The 19,489-nt window shown below is 40.7% G+C and overlaps 1 protein-coding gene and 1 long non-coding RNA gene across 5 annotated transcripts in view; one reads left to right on the plus strand and one right to left on the minus strand.

Annotated features, from left to right (window-relative positions):
* PSD2 (pleckstrin and Sec7 domain containing 2) overlaps positions 1-5,222 on the minus strand; it is a 79,800-nt gene extending 74,578 nt beyond the window's left edge. For 2 of the 4 annotated variants that reach the window (XM_089516301.1, XM_089516300.1), the window contains exon 1: positions 4,930-5,222. The gene's annotated coding sequence lies outside the window, so the exon portion shown is untranslated. The remainder of the gene's footprint in view (positions 1-4,929) is intronic. The other 2 variants (XM_089516298.1, XM_089516302.1) reach the window with 1 other exon arrangement.
* LOC149316801 (uncharacterized) overlaps positions 1-17,927 on the plus strand; it is a 36,551-nt gene extending 18,624 nt beyond the window's left edge. Inside the window, exons 2-3 of the long non-coding RNA XR_016280530.1 lie at positions 13,653-13,804; positions 16,233-17,927. This is a non-coding gene — a long non-coding RNA (uncharacterized LOC149316801). The remainder of the gene's footprint in view (positions 1-13,652; positions 13,805-16,232) is intronic.
* Positions 17,928-19,489: the final 1,562 nt, after the last annotated feature.

Consider the following 19,489-nt stretch of genomic DNA (forward strand, 5'->3'; position numbering starts at 1 on the left):
TATTTAATTTCCACTGTTTTGCTTCTTCCTTTCTAATTCCTCCCCCAGTTCTTTCTCCTATCCTCTTTTGGAGGGCTCCTTCTTTCCCTCTTTCTCCTCCTTTCCCATCCCAACTCTGTTCTCCAACCTTTGATCTTCCAAATCCCAGTTTAACACTCTAATCACCATGCCACACTTGTCAGACTGAGGGATTTATAGAATATTACTTGCTCTGTTTTCACCTAATTTTCCATTTTCATGGTAAAATGGTTACTGTACATTTTAAAAGGCTACAGGACTAAGCATGCCTGTCAGGGAGTAAGAACCACTGAACTCAGTGAGATTTTATTTTATAAGCATATATGCTTAGGGTTGCACTGTAAATGGAGTACTCGTGATGACAAATCATTAGATAAAGGAGGTATCTGCTCTGCATAGGTTTGACAGTTTGATGCCACTTAATTGTCACTGCTTCATCCTATGGAATCCTGGGATTTGTAGCTTGATGAGGTAGTCAGAATTGTCTGCTAGGAAGCTCTAGTGCTTAAGTACAGTGCATTTCAAATCCTTCCCCAAACTATAAACCTAGGGTTCTGTAGAATGGAACCATAACAATTAATCTCAAATTGCTATTGATGGGTTCCAAATGTTCCAAATAAGTCATGTCATTTTTAAATTAGGGGTCAAATATAGCTGCCCCACAACTGCCACCATTTTGCTGGAATGGAGCTCAAAGAGGGCCATTTTGTTGTGGAAATAAAGTGAAGGAAGAGAGATCTCTGTATGCTGCCTTGAATGCTAAAATTAATTTCCTTAAATTGCATAATATGCAGATTAGTTGCTTGGATTAGAGAAACTAGAATAAGGCAAAACTAAGACAGCATTAACAACTGAAGATATTTTTTTTAAATAGTATTTCCACCAGCTGAGCATTGTAAAGCAGCGCCAGGACAGAAAGTACCCCAAACATGAAACTCATATCCTTGGGAGAGTTCAACCCCATCCAAGGAAGGATATCTGTACCTATATCTTTATTTATCCCCTAGACCAGTGATGTCCAAACTCTGGCCCTCCAGGTGTTTTGGACTTCAGCTCCCAGAATAATAATAATAATAATAATAATAATAATAATAATAATAATGCATTTTATTTATAGACCGCTATTCCGCAATGATCATAGCGGTGTACAGTAAAAAATTGCAATACAATACAAAATACAATGTGACAGTTAAAGGAGGGAGAAGTCTCATCCTTCAGGCAGTCCCTGATGTTGCTGGGTCTGCCTGATCGCTCCCTCTGAGGCCAAGATGACAGTTAAGGAGGGAGGGGCCTCTTCCTTCAGGCAGTCCCTGATGTTGCTGGGTCTGCCTGATCGCTCCCTCTGAGGCCAAGATGACAGCCTCAGCCACCTTGACCAATGGTCTGGGATGCTGGGAGCTGAAGTTCAAAACACCTGGAGGGCTAGAGTTTGGACATCACTGCCCTAGACTATAGACCAGGAATGAGAAACCTCAGTTCCTGATGATGAAATTGACCCTCCTGTGGCCCTAACTCAGCCCCCTCAGTTTTACCATGTTTCCACACCTCTTCCCTATGATACCAACATTTAGTGGTTGCCCAACTTTTATATGTCTTCCACACTACATGCTAAAAGGTTGACATCCCTCTCCTAAGGCTTAGTTACTTGAAGTAAGAGTTTTAATTTCTTGTTGGTTCTATCCTTTGGCCTTAGACGCACCTATCACCTCTGGGCAGTTCCCCACCCTTGGCCAACTGACCCCCACACAATGTTTCTGTCTTACCTAAATTAAGTTTCATTTTGTACACTGATATCCAGTCCTTTACTGTTTAAAGCAGGGATCGGAACTCTGTGGCTTGTGGGACCTTTGGGCAGTATGTGCTGTCTTAAACTGAAAAAAGGTCCTCTCATGCTTTTAAAAATCTCGTTGGATTCCCAACCCAAAACAGGCAGAATGCCCTCCCAAGGTCCAAAAGGTGATGGGTAATAATGCAATGTCACTTCCAGTTAACCCAAATGGCAACTACATTGGTGCAGCTCTGTAGAATTACCAAGGAGGCAGAAATGCTACTGTGAGGTGCAGTGGGCTTCAGATCATACCCAGCCTGGGGTTAATCTTTCCACCATCTCCCTATAGTAAAAAAATTTATACTGAGTATAAAGAGAACATTTCTGTCCAGATCTTTGCATGATTTCACCCTAGTGGTTTTATCTATATGATGAAAAGTATGGAGAGACAGGATGGAGCCCATTAGACCAGAGAAGAGGAGTACGTTTTAAGGATTTCTTGCATGATCTGCTTCAGTGCTTCCCAGAAGCAACTGATTGGGCATTCTGGGAACAGAAAGTTGGGCTACGTAGGCCATCCATCTGACTAATATGGCTCATCTTTTATTCTTAAGCCAGTAGTCATGAGTAAGAATAGTCCCCTGAAATCACTTTCTGATACCTATCCATCAGAAATTGTGGGAGGTGCCCTCTGAAAAAATCCCAAAGTATCAATCAATTTGCACTCCCTTCATCCATTGTCTTGTATAAATCATTCCCGAAGGCCACCAAGAGTGTTGCTGTTCTGTTCCAACACTGGGATGGAAACCAGACTGTAAGACACCAACATAATCAACTTTAGTCAAGAAAATTTTGATCAGTACAACACATGTTAGCACCTTAATCAAGAAGAGAATATTTCAGAGTGCATGGGAACAATGCAAGTCCAAGGGGTTACCATGTTGTTTCTTTTTATATACAGTCAGCCCTTCGTATCCACAAGAGTTCCATTCCAGACCTCCCTGCAGATGCCAAAAACAGCAGGACCTCAACTCCCATTGGTTTTAATGGCGGCACACTGCGCACATGGCTATGATGATGCAGAAACATGAATATGCCACCATTGAAGTGAAAGGGGTGGGGCCACCCATGGATGCTCAAATCTATGGATGGCAAGCCCACAGTTGGAGTAGGCCAACTGTATGTTAGGGGACACAAAACTGACTCTTACAGTCCAATAGACCCATAGTATGTTTCATACTGAGACATTAGCAACTTCTGCTGTCCAAGTAGACAATCCCAATCTCACCATTTCAATTACCCATAAATGAGCAAGAATTAAGTGTTCACATGATTAGCCTAATCGCTAAGAACTCTAAATCCACATCCTCTGGTTGAAAAAAAATAAAATGTATCCATAGAAACTTGAAAAGAAAGGGTACTAGATATCTAGTGCAACCTGTGTATAGAGTCTAGGTCAGAGTCTGACCTAGAATACGATACAAACGTGAAACGTCATATTACATGGATTGGCAAGCGACAGCTCAGAGTAGATCTTAGCAATTAAATTTCCCTGTGCTTGGAGATATTAATTACAATGATTTACCCTCTCTAATAGAAGCCTTTTGCCATTATATTTTAATTTCCATGGTACTAATATGATAGAACAATTAAAAATTAAGGGTGAAATTGTATTTTGCAGAGAAAACAAAAAGTGCCTTCCTCACTGAATTTTTTGGAGATGCCTTCAAATTACATGTTTATTATGTGAGCACATAATGAGACCAGATTAAATCATGGGCAAAACTGGTGTGCCAGCCAAAATTAAGAAGAGTCTGATTGAGTTCCAGCTACCATAGAAACATTGCACGTCTGTTGCATGAAACTGAATGCATTTCGTGAGCAACATGAATACAATTTTCAGAGAATCTGTCTTTGTAGTGCAGTCTGCCTTAGGCAAGAGAATTTCTGCCTAATAAATTATTCATTTCCTCCAGTAGCTGACACATTTCCTTTTACCACTTGCAAAATGTCATACACAGTCTGGTTTGTAAAGGTGAAACAAGCAGACAAAATTGCATTGTTAGAATTCAGATTTTTTTTTGGGGGGGGGGGAATGGAACAAAATGTGGGTAATAAAGCAAATAGATTCTCTTTGAATAAAAAATACCTCTGCAGCAATGCTTTTCAAGGTATCTCTTTTAGATGTATTTGGAGAATAGATCTGAATGGCTAACCTAATCTCATTCCCATTTCTAGTCTGACAAATACACACAAATGCTAATGTTACAATTCCAGTAATCATGTAGTACCAGTGCAGCCATATCTTTTAAATATCAGAGTCCTTTCAGCCCTGTATTACTGCACTAAATCTTTCTAAGGAAGAGGGAATTGGCACATAGCAGAGGAAAAACCAAATCCCCCAAAGCACATATTATACCACTACCACCACTACTATCACTACGAATCAGCTGCAGCAGCCTCAGATTCTTCCACGGTCCAGATGCAGTCATATCACTTCACCTTCTCTGTACCATCTCCATGACAACCATGTAAGTTGGGTGCTATACTGCTGAACTGATGCTCAAATGTAACCGTGTTATAAAATACAGCACAGACGATATCAGCATCTTGTTAAGAAAGGTCATCTTGTACTAGGCTATACCTTCAGGCTTGTAAGAATTGTTTTTCAAATAAAAATGAAGCCAGTAAAGTGGTTTGATTCTAATTTTTATTCATTCACAGTCTCTGAGGAAAGAACGATCTCATAATTACATGAGGAGCCCTTTCTTCATTTGTCAAGGTTTTCTTCCCATTGTTCAGCTATATAAATAATAGTTCACATCTTTGGCAAAGGATTCAAGGATTATGACACAGATGATAATATGATTGTGTTTGATTCGAACAATAATCGTTACATCCCACTACTTGTCTAGGAATATATAGAGAATGCATAACTGCACACACATACATAAATGTACAGAAGGATACAAACTGGAGACATCTAAAGATAAATCAAATCCTATCAATTGCAGCTTTAGGTAAATGCATCAAATATGAATGAGAACCATAACACTAATAAAATGCTTTACCAAGAGCAATATTACATACATTGACACAGAGGTGAATCAATACAGCATAAAAAAAATGGTGATTCCACTTACCAAAGCTGAAAGCTTTCCTCCACGAATGCAGTTCGTTTCTTTCAAAAATCCATGCAAAATAATCAGCAGCTACATGTAAAGAGTCATCCTTTCCTCCATGCCTTCCCAGACTTTCCTTTTATTGTCTTTCCCCACCACTTGTAATGGGTCACGCCTCCCTAGCTTTCCTTCAGGTGTCAAAAGATTGCTAGGAAGCAGGTTGCAGGAAAGACAGGAGGGGAAAAAAGAGGAGGGGGTAAGAGAGAAGCCTGAAAGGGAAGGTTGATGAAGCCTGTGTTGAATGAAAGAGCAGGGGAGAGACCTGATGCACAAGGGTTTGGATGAATATATGTTGAAAGACCAGTGAACAATTTAATTAGGAGTTACTATAGCAAGTGTGAGTAAATGGATAAGAATATTTAACATTTTCCTCAAAGATACGACAAATGGATCTGCCTTCCGCTAGCCAATCAGATACCTTGAAACTGGAACTTGGAAATTCCTGCCAAACGGGCAGGCTGTCTTTAGGAAAATAGGGTGCATACAAAACAACAAGCTCTGTAAAACTCACAAGGATATACTTACATGGTCTGTCGGTCCTTCCTCCAAGCCACCTAATCGAAGTATTGCACAAAAGGAATGTTTTGCCTGTCTTTTAATGGGTTCGTTTTCCTTAGTGTGATTGCTTCCTGTTAGGTTGAAGGTGTTTAAACTGTATTATGAGTGTTTTCATCTGTTATTGAACACTGAACATGTCCATTAATGCCGTACAAACCATTGTACATACTACTATTTGCTTTACTTTACATACAGGGAAGATACTGGGACAGAAAGTATTTCCACCTGTATGATCTACTGTGCATGATTAGGGATAGGGATCTTCCAGCACCTTTGTGACTCACTGAAAGATAGAGGTTGGTAGCATGAGTTTTCATAGATTTGAGTTGTAGACTTCCTCAGATGCATTTGTATGATTGTTCTTCTCTGCATGATAGTGTCACCAGAACAACAATTTATCCAGTAGTTTTTTGTGGGTTTTTCGGGCTATGTGGCCATGTTCTAGAATAGTTTCTTCCTGACGTTTCAACAAGGAATGTCTGAAAGTGAACAGAGAATTCAGAAGGGGGCTGAAAGTTGCTTCTTCAACTTTTCTTTTAAAATGGCACCTGCCTCACATCCTGGTTTTTTTTTAGCCCATTTGGCTCCTCTGGACATGATCCTAAGAAATGTGATAAATTCAGCTACAGCTTGCTGTTTGCGAATGGCCTTCTTTTATAAAAAAAAAATGGCAGGTTCTTTCTGTTATCAGATTTACTGGAGAACTTTGTGGAGGACAAGACTATCTATCAGTGGCTATACTTTATCTCTGTTATGAGAGGCAGCATGGCTCTCAGTTGCATTTGCTGAGAAACATATGTCAGAGGGTCCTATATCCTGTTTGCAAGCAGACCACAGTGAGAATAGAATGCTGGGCTAGGTAGGCTTTTGGTTTCATGCATCAGGGCTCTCCATCTGCTTGCCTATAATATCCTCTCTGCTTCCACCCATGCAACCCTCTTCATATGACAGTAGCCAGTGAGAAACTCATGTCATATCATCCTACTAATCTATCACTTCACCCTTTTTCCTGCTTATACCATTTTGCCTCTCCTCTTTTATTTTCTTACAAATGTGAGGATTGGTATGCAACAATATGTAGAATTGACGCAATGGCATTTAATGGCTGGAGTTCACTGATGGCATCCAATCTGACAATTTTGATCCCTAGCAACACAACCAAGAGATGCTAACAAAGTGTGTATGAGTTAAAGTAAAATTCACATGCAAAATGTTAAATCATCTATTCCAGCACAACAACTGTGCAGGCTTCTAGAAAATTAATATGTTTTCTGTGACTACCCTTTGATTTCAGTGGAATTCCTCCAAGTGTATTTATGTCTGGATTCAACAAATGTAATTGGTATTTCCTTCAATTTATAGAAAATTTTACATTTATAAATTATAAATTATTATACTTTGTTTCTATAAAGAGGAGGGAATAGCAATCAAAGTAGATACACATGGAGCAGAGCCACTGAAATCAATGGACAGTCAGGATCAACTTATCATCTACTGGTTTCACTGCCTTTTTGTCCCAAGTCTGACTAAGGGACAAAGCAGACCAGCAAAAAATGCCAGGTTTGGGGTGGCATGGGGGCGTAGTGTACACACTCCACATGCCCTGACACCTCTCCTAAGCCGGAGTCATGCCACCCTGCTGACCATACAGCGCATGGTGTCATGGCTTTTCTGCAGTGCACCATTTACATGCACCACATTGCAGAAATGTGGAAAAACTGCTGCTGTGGCAGAAAAGCCAGCTTTTTGCTGGCTCAAAAAGGAGCAGCTTTCTGCCGCTCCTTTTCGATCCAGCAAATAGCTGGATTGGAGCTGTGGTGTGTGGTTGTCACGGCCCTGATCCAGTGCTCAAAGGGGTGGCGGGAAGCTGCTCCTTCGGGGCTGTCTCTTTCACCCCTAAGTTTAGATCCAACCCGCCAAGTCCAGAAAAGCAGGAGATATAAAATGTATCATGGTATAATGATTATTTATCAGCTTTGGCTGATAACGTTAACTGCACCCCTTCCTAGAATTGGAGTACCTAAGTATGGTAGTGCATGCACTGGTAACCTCAAGACTGGACTTCTGTAATGTGCTCTACATTGGGTTACTTTTGTACAAAGTCTGGAAACTCCAAGTGGTTCAGAATATGGCAGATAAAGTGATTATGGGTACATCTAGGAATGATCACATCACACCGATCTTAAAATCACTCCACTGACTGCCAACTAATTTCTGGCAAAGTATAAAGTGTTGCTTATTACCTTTAAAGCCCTATTTAGTTTGCATCTGGGTCTCCTACAGGATTGCCTTCTCTGTACAATATGCCCTGTACACTCAGGCCTCTGGAACATGTTTGCTCCAACAGGCCAGGACTAGACAGGCAATAGTTCCCTAAAGAACCTTTTCATCAGTTGCTCCCAGACCGTGGAATGACCTGTTAGAAGAGAAATGACAACTGAAAATGCTGACAGCATTTAAAACAACATTAAAGACACATCTCTTCTTGCATTCCTACCCAAGTCAATTTTAAATCATGACTTTTTAATAGGTATATTTTAAAGAATGTATTATATAGTGTGTTTTAATGATTTTATAGTCCAGTTGGACCTCAGTATCCACAGCGGATCCATTCTGGACCCCGCCATGGACACCAAAATCTGTGGGACCTCAAGTCCTGTTGTACCCAATGGTGGTGGGTGCATATGGCCATGCCGCTATTAGGAACAATGGGACATCAGGTGAAGTCCTATTCTTCCTAATGGTGGCATGGCCACATGCATGCACTGCCACTGGGGACAATGGGGCAGTCCCTAATGGTGGCGTGGCTATGTGTACACACTACTATTAGTAACAGTGTGGGCTTGCTATCCACAGATGGTTATATCTGCAGATGGCAAGTCTGCAGATAACCAGGGCCTACTGTATTGTATTTTAATTGTTGGCTCTATCTATACTCTTTTTAAATTTTATTTTGTATTTTATCATGTTGTACCCTGCCTTGAGCCTTGAGGACAGATGGGAAAGTTGTTGTTGTTGTTTAAATATGTGCAATGAAATTGTTAAGGCTAAAATTAATTCTTCCATCTCCCCAGTTCTTCCCAAATGTAGATGAAAGGTAATCTCTGTTCTCAGGCTGTGCTGATAATTTCTGGATGTTTGTTGGATATTCCATCCTAAGCATCTGTATTTGTCTACTGGTGACTTTACAGCATTCAGTGATGTTTGTTACCCAAAATGCAAGGATCCTGAGAGGGAAACCACAATTAATATTCAAATAGAGGAATTTTGTTAGCTCAAATGACAGCAACCAAGAGGGCTTGGGCAACTAAAGCGAGTTCAAGCCTGTGCATAATGGATTTGAGAAACAGAACTCCAGAGTTCAGGTCCAAATGTAATTTTATTGTAATCAAAAGGGAATCACAATTCACACAGAGACACTCTGTCACACACACACATCCAAAAACTAATGATATAAAAAGTGGTAACAGACAGCGACTTAAAGGGGTTGCAGAGGGCAATACTGTACCAATTCCAGATGTGTAGCTCCAATTGGGGGACAATGTGAAGTGGAAAATGGCTCAGCAACTGCCTTAGCATCGTGGTGTGACCAGCTTATGCTGAAGAGTTAGGTGAGTTCCGGATAGAGTGCTTACCTTATCTCAAATGAGATTGAACTGAGAGTGCCTGGGTAGGCATATTTATAGGACAAAATATATCCTGGGGCCGGCATCAGGACATGAAAGGATTTTCAGAAGGGAAGAATGAGCAAGGAAATTGAGAATGGATGGAAAATCAGTGTAAATGTCCCTGGACAAAGGAGTATTGCTTCCAGAGGGGAGTGTACATAGATCTCTGTTCACATATGATCACAAGGTCTATCACCTACCATTTTAGTTGACCTACCCTGGCTACATGCTCTTCAGATTCCCCATGCTGAGCTACTTGGATCTCCTTATATGGAAATGCAATTTTTTGCTCTGGGGCATCCCCAAGACTACATGCTCTAAACATCCCCTTCTTCTATCAGTTTGATATTGGCACAGAGGAGGAGTGCAGAGGGTCCAACCTTGGGATAGTATGTTTGACAGCAGCCCTGAAAAAGAAGTCATATGTTCAGAGTATCTGATATTTTGTGATCAGCAGTTACCACTATTTGACACAAAACACACAGCTATTTGCATGCAGCTATCAACATTTAGCAATATGTTTATCAACACAATTCAATGAGCAATGTAGTTCAATAATAAGCTTAATTTATCCACTTAAGCAATTAAAACAAGTAAATGAGTAATTTTGATGACAAATTCTAGTTTTCACTGAGGCAACTACTTCAGTCTGTTGGAGCAATCTGCCTGCAGTTAGTCTGTGATAGTAAAACCAACCAAGTGTCTTGAAGCAACTTAAAGTCTAACAGGTTTGGCATTAAATTTTGGGACCTGGACAAAATTTATCCGTGTCTAATTGTTAGTTTTTAAGGGGCCACAAATTTCAGTTCTGAAATTCATATGTCAGAATTTGAGTGTACAACCCAAATCAGAACTTTAAAATGAGAGAGTTTGGCAGGATTCACATCCAGAAATCATTTCATTCCTGTCACATGTGTACACAGCAGTGCTCTAATATTTCTGTAATCCCAAGGATAGAAAGAAAGTGCCAGACATCACAGCAATAAAAACAGAGAGTCACTTCTACTGGATGAATAGCAACCAATCATTGAGGCGTTCCCACAATTCAATTGAACAAATTGCTCTCTTGTCTCAAGTCCCACAGCTGCTGAGATTGTGTGGGCAAGCCTGCCTTTTAAAATGTCTTAATAGTAAGAAATAACATGGCACAGTCAAAGCAGACTGGCCAGTATTATAAGATGAATAGAGAGGAATTACTAGTTTTGTTGTGGCACTACAACATGTCATTTACATTCATTAATCCAGTTGTAGCATCTTCAGTTGACAGTATGTTTGCATTAATTTCAAAAAGAATGTTGTTGGTCTTTGTTACCTCTGAAATGTAATGTATTACAGAGGTTATTTTGCCACTTGTAACACATCACTTCCAATCTCCATCTCCAGGGGTGTGTGGCATGTCAAGGACCACCAAGATCTCTGTAAGACAGCAAGGACAGGATTGATTAATTGGAGACCCAAGTCACCAAACCTGCAAGGTACAGCTTACATAGAGACTATGGCCGGCTCCAGACGGGTGTGATAGGGTGCCCTTGTCACGTGCGAAAGCGTCAAAATGGTGGTGCCCTGTACAGATGGGCACCGGCATCATTACGTGATGGATGCCTAGCATCCGCACATCATGGCACCATTGTGACGTCACGAATGCCCCATTGGTGCACTGCGGTGTCATAATGGCACCGCAAGAAGGACCCGCTGTGGCTTCCCCGCGGACCAAAGCTGGGCGACAGGAGACTGTCCTTTTTGGATGTTCTGTCCCGTGCCTTCGTAAGACCATACAGAAAGACCATATCTCCCCATACAAACTGGCAAGAACTCTAACCTCTTCCGGAGAAGGCTTTCTCTTAATTCCACTACCATCCCAGACTCACTTGGTGAAGACATGAGAGACAGCCTTCTTGGTGGCTGCTCCCATCCTCTGGAACTCACTTTCACAGGAAGCTAGGCTGGTCCCCTCCTTGCTTTTCCTTTCACCAGCAGACAAAATCTTTTTGTTTAAGCAGGCTTTTAATAAGTAACCATGCCTGGGAATCTTTTTTTAATTGTATTTTTCATTTATTTTTAAAAACTTTTGTGTGTTTTAAAATAATTTTATATATTTTTAATATTGAAAAATGTCTTTTACATAGTATTCCACATACAATATGTAATAAATCACATTAATTATCCACTTAATTACCTTATCTGAATCTTATTCATATTAAACCATTTAATATTAACTAAACCAATAATTTAAAAAAAACACATGAAATTATTACTGATATCTTCATTCTTATTACTATCTTCTTTTAAATATATTCTATTCACTAAAATATAATACTATTAATTTATCATTAATTAACTCCCCCTCCCCAAGTGCTCCCCATCACCAGAGATATTAATCTTCATATTATTCTACCCTCCAAAATTGTAACGCTTCTTGTGGAGGTAAACCACCTTCCTCTTTTATTAAAATATTTTGTATTAATATTTTTCATATTGCTTCAAAATCATTCCTCTTCTTTATTTCATTATTCCTTGATTTCACATGTTAACTTATCATTAATTGCTATTTTCCATACTTCTTTATACCAATCTTATATTTGCAAATCTCCCTGATCTTTCCATTGTTTTGCTATAATTAGTATTTTATATTGTTTTAATTGTGATGATTTTGTTTTTACAATTGCATTGGTCGATTTTAATGGATTTCCTTCTGTGTGCTGCCTTGCGTCCTACTCTGGCGAAAAGGCAGCATATCAAATAAATACATAAATAAAGGTAAATTGTCACCACCTTTTCCTGCAACTCATTCTGGATCAGGATACCCAGACTATACAGTTTAGGATATAAACCAGCACCCTCTGTTTCTGGTTTTTAGGCCCGAAACCTTTAACAATAGCAGTAATCAAGGACAGGATCTTGGATTAAGAACCGTTTTTATTTGGAATGGGATTCACATTGATCACAGCCTTCTCAGACTTTCCAGAATGAAAAAAAACAACACCATATTATCAAAGGAATACATCTGAACTATTAGGCTTAATGAGAGAGGTTTCTCTTTTGGCCTTGAATACTTGAGCCAGAATGTTTTTTTTAAATGCTGGTGGTTTGGTGCGAAGGCACATTTTCCAGCCTTAATGGAGTCTGCTAGAAGCTGGTAGAAGTACATGAAGAAGGGATTCCTGGCAGATTCCTTGAAAGAAAACAATTTCACACCTATGCTATAAGTGATTGAAATTTATCTTTACAAGGAAATGAATTCTTCAAAAGCCAGTAATAATTTCATTGTAATGCTCTGACTGGAGCATTACTATATTTTAAATAATTCCTCCTCCCTCTCTCCTGGTTACTCTTAAACTCCTTGATAAATGTTGATTTCAGAATCTACCTTGTGGGGTTTTCAACTAGCAGTTTTCATTTATAGCTGCTGTGAACACTAGGCAGAATATTCTGTCAGCAGAAAACCCTTAGATGTCTGCTGACATTTGATCTTCATACATGCATCTATATTCACAGGTACTTCTTATTCTATTACATACCATTGACATCATCAGAGAAACTTAGTTAATGATCTTCAAGCATACATAGCCCTGGGCACCACTATTTCATTATTATTATTATTATTATTAAGCACTGTAGATTTACACAGCGCTGTACATACAACCACTAAGAAAAACTCTTGGGTGCAAGTGATTTATTTAAAACTAGTCATAGCTCAGATGTAAACATATTCACCATGAAAACACCTGATCTGATCTGATTATGGGAGCTTACGAAGAGGAACGAACCGGCCTGGTGCAGTGGTTTGAGAGTTGAACTATGATTATGGTGACCAGAGCTTGAATCCTGGCTCAGCTTGTAAACCAACGGGGTGACCATAGTTTTTTGTGGGTTTTTCGGGGTATGCGGCCATGTTCTAGAAGAGTTTCTTTCTGACGTTTCGCCAGCATCTGTGGCTGGCATCTTCAGAGAATGCTTGCCTGGAAAAAGTGGGTGACCTTTGGCAAGTCACACTCTCTCAGCCTCAGAGGATGGCAATGGCAAACCTCCTCTGAAGAAACTTGCCAAGAAAACCTTGTGATAGGTTTGCCTTATAGTTGCCATAAATCAGAAACAGCTTTATGGCAAGGAGAAGAATGAATTTGTAAAACTCTGGAAAGCCACTGTGAGTTAGAGTTGAAAATACTGGTTGAGATGGAACAGTGGTCTAACTCAATATAAGGCAACGTCCTGTGTTCTTAATCAGAAATAATAACCCATGCATTAATATTATGTTAATTACATTTTTAATATTTAATAAGCTAAAACCAGCATATAAAAATCTTTTGTCCAAATCCACCTTAATGTTCATTTTATGGGGAACGGGGAAGTGTTTGCGTGTCTCTCTCTGTGTGTGTTTCATCATCTATGTTGTTTTCCCTGCCCTCGCCACCTTCCCTTTTGCCCACCCTGAATTTTTTCATTCCGTTGTACATGCAGGCAGGCAGCAAAGAATAAGAAGGAGGGAGGAACAGGAAGAGGAACTCTGCAGTGCATTGTCTCATGGTGCAGCATGTATGCATGAGAAGGAGAGAAGCAGTAGAATGCATGTGAAAGAGGCAATGGACACAGAGATGGAAGCAAGAGACAAGGTGAGAGATGGAATAGTGGCACAGATGTGCAGGATGGGGAGATAAGAGACAGATGAGAGCAGTTTAGGAAGAGAGAGGAGCACACAGAGGAAAGAGGGGGAAAGGCAAACATTCCAGAACTCTGTATGGCCTTGGAAGAAAGGTGTCCACAACATGACACTTGAAGAGGTACTTTAAAAAAGAAAGGTAGAGGAAATGTGTGGAGGAAAGTAGACACCAGAGTTGGATAGCAATGACAGTGATACAGATTATCAGATGGGGAAAAGGATGTCCCTGTCCCACCCTTTCCCCATCCTTCCTGCATGATCACAGGAAGGACTTTCACATGACGTTGTGACGATCTGGACATTGTCCTGTCCGGGAAGCACAAATGACAGCATTCACGCAAAAGACTTTCATATTACACCACACTGATCCTATCATTATCCTGTGAGAGAAGTGGAATTGTCTCGCCATTTCCTGTCATTTTGTATTAAAAGAAGTACCAGTTAATACAATTCCATTTCACTGATGGGACAATGACCAGATCAGTGCGACATCTATGAATTTCTTTCACATAATCATGGTCATGGACAGGATAAGGACAGGAGAATGATCCACTCCTGTGCCATCCCATCCCCATGTGATAATCTCCACAGATATGCCAAAAATGTGGGAGAAGAAACAGGTTTTGAAAGAGGAGAACATCTGGGGAGAAAAGCGAGAGGAGAAAGAGGGGAAGGGAGATTAGCAAGTGTATATTGGGCCAGAAATAGAGAATAATATATTTCTTAAACTTACAGACAAAGAAGGGGGGAGATAAGAAGAAGAGTGATATACAGTTGGCCCTTTTTATACACGGATTTTTTTATACACGGATTTTTTATACACGGATTGAAAATGTTCAAAAAAAAAGTATAAATTTCAAATATCAAACATTGATTTTCCTTTTTTTATAAGGGCCACCATTTTGCTCTGCCATTATATTTAATGGGACTTGAGCATCCACAGATTTTGTTATCCACGGGGGATCTTGGAACCAAACCCCAATGTATAAGAAGGGTCCACTGTATATCACAGCCCAGATATATAAAACAGTGTGTGTGTGTGTGTGTGTGTGTGTGTGTGTGTGTTGAAATTAGTTAAAGATAGAGAAGGTGGAGAATAGGAAGAAGAATGGGTTTCAATAGAAAAATAGAGAATAGTATATTGATTTTTTTTTAACAGTAAAAGGGAGGTATTACCAACTTGAAAGTCTTAGGGCTTTATCACACCAGCCCCTTTGTTGCTGCAATCATAGAAAAAAAAAATTGAAACGGCAAGTACCGCTTTTATAGCATCTTTTACAGCATGTTTTTCTTTTATGCAACTGGGGACTTCTGTTCCCATGGCCCTCCCTTCTAGTCCTCTCCCTTAACTCCACCCTCCCTTCATCCCCGTGTCCTGTTGTTGTTATTGTTGTTGTTGTTGTTGTTGTTTCATTTTAAACTTTTCTCTTGCAGTTTTGGAGCTCTGCATTTTAAAGAAACCTTGAGGCTGCAGAGCTCCACAATTGCAAGAAAAAAGAGGATTTTTAAAAATAGCATGGGGGAGGGGGAAAATGGGGCAGGAGAGGACAGTGGCTGCCAAAAACGTAACTGCCCTGGGAATGGCTTTCCACACTCGGGGCATTGCACTATTGGCAGCTCATTCACGGGTTTTCCCAGTGAATGAAAAGAGATACCTGGGGAATGGGGCAGCTACGGAAGGGAAGTGACATTTTGTGATCAGTGTCACCAGTGCCACTTCCCTCCCATGGGAATTGCAGTTTTAAATCTGCGTGTGATAAAGCCCTTAGAACGAAAGAAGACTATTTCAAATGTAACCCACTCATTTTGTCCCAATGGGGTTTCAAAATATCATAGACCCAGTTAAGAAATTACTTGTGCATGTGACTGTGCCTACTTAATGATTTCACCATTAAGTATTTTAATAAGTGATGATGGATGTACAAATCTTTGTTTATTTTAGTACACAGCTAGTTTAATGTTAATATTTATAGCTGTTAGAAACAAATAGATTTAAATAAATAAATAATAAAATAAATGTTCAGCTGTGTCAGCTACTGATGGTGTTCCAGACATCAAGCAAGAGAGGGACACTGCTCTGTACTGTTGGATTAAATAATGTAATATCCTGGCTTTACAAGCAGAAAGGGAAAATATTTGTTGGTAAAATGCAACTCTTCCTACCACATGTATGGCCATCTGCCTGGAGACAAGCTCTTCAGTTGATGTGGAACAACCTTATAAGGCAAGCCTTGTTCAGAATGAAGGCCTTTCCTAAGTTACTCGTGTTTTCATATAACCGAAAAGAATGGTGAGTTGTTTTGAATCTGTTGTGAATGTGAAGTGCCTTATCTTTCTTATTTTGGCCTTGAGTTTCTTTCTTTCTTTCTCTGATCTTTCAGAACCTACATCACAAGAAATGGAAGAAAATTGTGGAGACCAATGGTGAAAGAAGGAGGCAAAATAAATGAGCTGAATAGCAGCAAATATTAAGCAGTGCCAGTATCATGAAATAATTGTTCCTGTTGGTCCTCTCGGTTTCACCTTTCCTGTGGCACCACTGTTTGCGGTTCCCTAGTTTTCCATGAGATTTTGCCATTCTAAAAGGATGGAATATCTCCCTTAAAGCATGGCTACTAGCAGTAAGCATATTGCCTTTGTTTCCACCCATCACTGGGATGCATCCCCAAGACTTTGTCTGAAACTGTATTTGGGTTTTAGAATGAAAGGGGTTCCTTATCCCTTGTCACACATCTGTTTCATGCTTCACTAAGTCCAGGTTATAGCACTTTAACATTACTTTAATTTCCTCAGATCTATCCTATAGAATCCAGGGAGTTTGAGAACTTTCTGGCAGAGGATTCTAAAGACCACATAGCACCGGATGCAATAAGATGGAGCCATGGGAGTTAAAGTGGGATTGGACTACTATAAACTCTGTAGTGTGAAAGAGACCACATATAGAGTCTAGACAACGATCCTCCTGGATACTTACAAAAACCATCTGCACCTGTACTTTTGACTGTGTGCATTTTCCCCATTTATTCAGACCACTGTATTAGCAGATGATTAACCTATTGCCAAAATATTGCTTGCATCTATCACATTGGAAAATGCCCCATGACAGGGAATGACAAGGAAAATTATTGAGGTGGAGCAAACAAAGTTGGCTTTCGGGAGCAAACAGATCACTCAGGGGCCTAATCTGAGAAGACAGGCTGCATGTTTTAATGAGGAAAATGGGTTGTCTTCATTATCCTTACATCCCCTTTGTAGGAGAAACACAGAAGAGTATGCACAACTCAATTTGCATCTAAAACTGTTTCCATTAGCCCTTCCCCCTGGAATTGCTGTTCATTGCTCACTCACTGTAACAGAGTTCAGACAATGGTGCCTAGTTGTTGTAGTACAGTGGTTTCTGTGCACCTGTGCCTTCCTTTGGTTTTAAGACCTTATTTGTGCTGATTTATGTTTAATAGTACTAGATTGCCTAGAAGGCATGGACATAGCACATGAGCTTTTCAAGACTCTTGAATCCTTAATTTAAAAATTGCTGTTTGCAATTCCTACCCAATTTATTGATGCCTGTTTATTGCACTTCGCTGACTATTGATTAATACTTTTTTTTTTTTTTTGCCTACTAGACAGGCTGTCTTAGGGCTTCTCCAAAGAGCGCAATAGTCCCAGTAAATTCTCAAGCTTTCCGTTTCAGGATTTAGTGGAGTTTAGTGCTTGCCTCTGAGCTACTTGTTTCTTTACAACTGTTCTCCCAGCTGAGGTGTGGTAATTGGTGGTGTGGGAGAGGTTTCCATCCATCCTCCCACCATCCCCTCCCTGAACTCAGCACCTAAGCCCTGTACTTTTCTGCCAGTATTCATGTTCCCTGCCACACAGTTTTTTTTTGAAGTTATAGTAATAGTGCTGAAGTGCTCTATCATTTTCGCACTATAAACCATAAAAGAAATAAAGAAAGAGAGAGAGAGAAGAAATGTGCAGTTTGATAATCATAAATGTGGCAAGAGGACAAAGTCAAAAATCACACCCTCTTCTTAAATGTCAGCAGTTGGACAGCCCAAAAGTACAGCAGGAGGAACTGAAACAATGGATACAGACATGTGACATGTACCCAACCTAGTAATAGCAAGTATATTTCTATAATGCTTACCAATATACTAAACAGTTTTCAAGTGTGAGCTAATTTCCCCCAACAAGCTGGGTAGTAATTTCAGCAACCTAGGAGTATATCACACGGAGCTTTCCGGTGGTTTTCCAGCCCAGTTCCGGCTCATTTCCGAGGTGACTGCACTTCCAACGATGCGGTTTCACGTCGTAAAGTGACTGTCTTATCAGATGCCATTGATTTCTGTGGGAGCGCCTTGTGAGGTGCTTCAGCAGTGTTTCCCAAGTGACCCCTCATTTTGGTAAAACTGGAAAAAAAGGGACTTCACAGAATTCGCATTGAAGCTCACTTCAATTGCACTGCGAATTGGTCTGGTGTGGAAAAGCACTCTGAAGTCACCCCCCTTGGTCCCCTGCATCCTGCTCCGTCATCCCCCTCCTCATCCTTCATGCCATCTCACCCCCTCCGCCACCCTGCAACCCATCCCATCATTCCCATCATCCCCTGCCTTCCCCTGCCTCCCAATCCTGGCCCCAGCAACCTATCCCATCATCCTCTGACTTCCCCTGCCTCCCAATCCTGGCCCCAGCGACGTATCCCATCATCCTCTGACTGCCCCTGCCTCCCGATCCTGGCCCCAGCAACCTATCCCATCATCCTCTGACTGCCCCTGCCTCTCGATCCTGGCCCCAGCAACCTATCCCATCATCCTCTGACTGCCCCTGCCTCCCGATCCTGGCCCCACGACCTATCCCATCATCCTCTGACTGCCCCTGCCTCCCGATCCTGGCCCCAGCGACCTATCCCATCATCCTCTGTCTGTCCCTGCTTCTCGATCCTGGCCCCAGCGACCTATCCCATCATCCTCTGACTGCCCCTGCCTCCCAATCCTGGCCCCAGCGACCTATCCCATCATCCTCTGCCTTCTCCTAGACCCCGATGAAGGATGACACGAGGTCCTCCAGTCACACTGCTAAATCTGTAGGTTCCAAAACTGAAGATGACCACTTGAGTCCAAACTCAATATAGATTCAAATCCTGATGAAATACAATTCCCCATTTATATGTCTATTCTAGAAATTGATCCATATACTGGTGTGGTATCAGTTTGTCAAAAACAAAATATAAACAGCTTTTCTTTTCTGTTCTGAAAAGTCTCCCCAGAGGAGAAATTGCCATGTTAATTAACAGCGTGGAGTATGTTGCTGGAATGGTCAGATGAGGAGAACCACCCCAAACCGAAGCAGAAGTGCCACATACACACTGTGTTCATGTAATTTGAGACAATTCCCACTGCCCACTGTATCCCTCCATGAAACAATCCATTCTTTTCAGGATCCCCCATGATTTTACAGAGATACTTGGGATGAGAGGGAGTGTGCATGGGAAATGACAAGTTTTGTTGTGGAAGCTTCCTTCTTCATGGATTCATCCCCATTCTGTTTTCCATTTCCCCAGTTTTATTAATCCTAGGTAGTGTGCAATACTATTAAAATATAAAGATTAATACCAAATGTTTCTTTATTAAAGTGGAAGGAA

This window comes from Sceloporus occidentalis, unplaced genomic scaffold (genome assembly GCF_023333645.1).
Source record: "Sceloporus occidentalis isolate IW3139 unplaced genomic scaffold, rSceOcc1.0.p SCAF_3, whole genome shotgun sequence".
Taxonomy (NCBI): domain Eukaryota; kingdom Metazoa; phylum Chordata; class Lepidosauria; order Squamata; family Phrynosomatidae; genus Sceloporus; species Sceloporus occidentalis.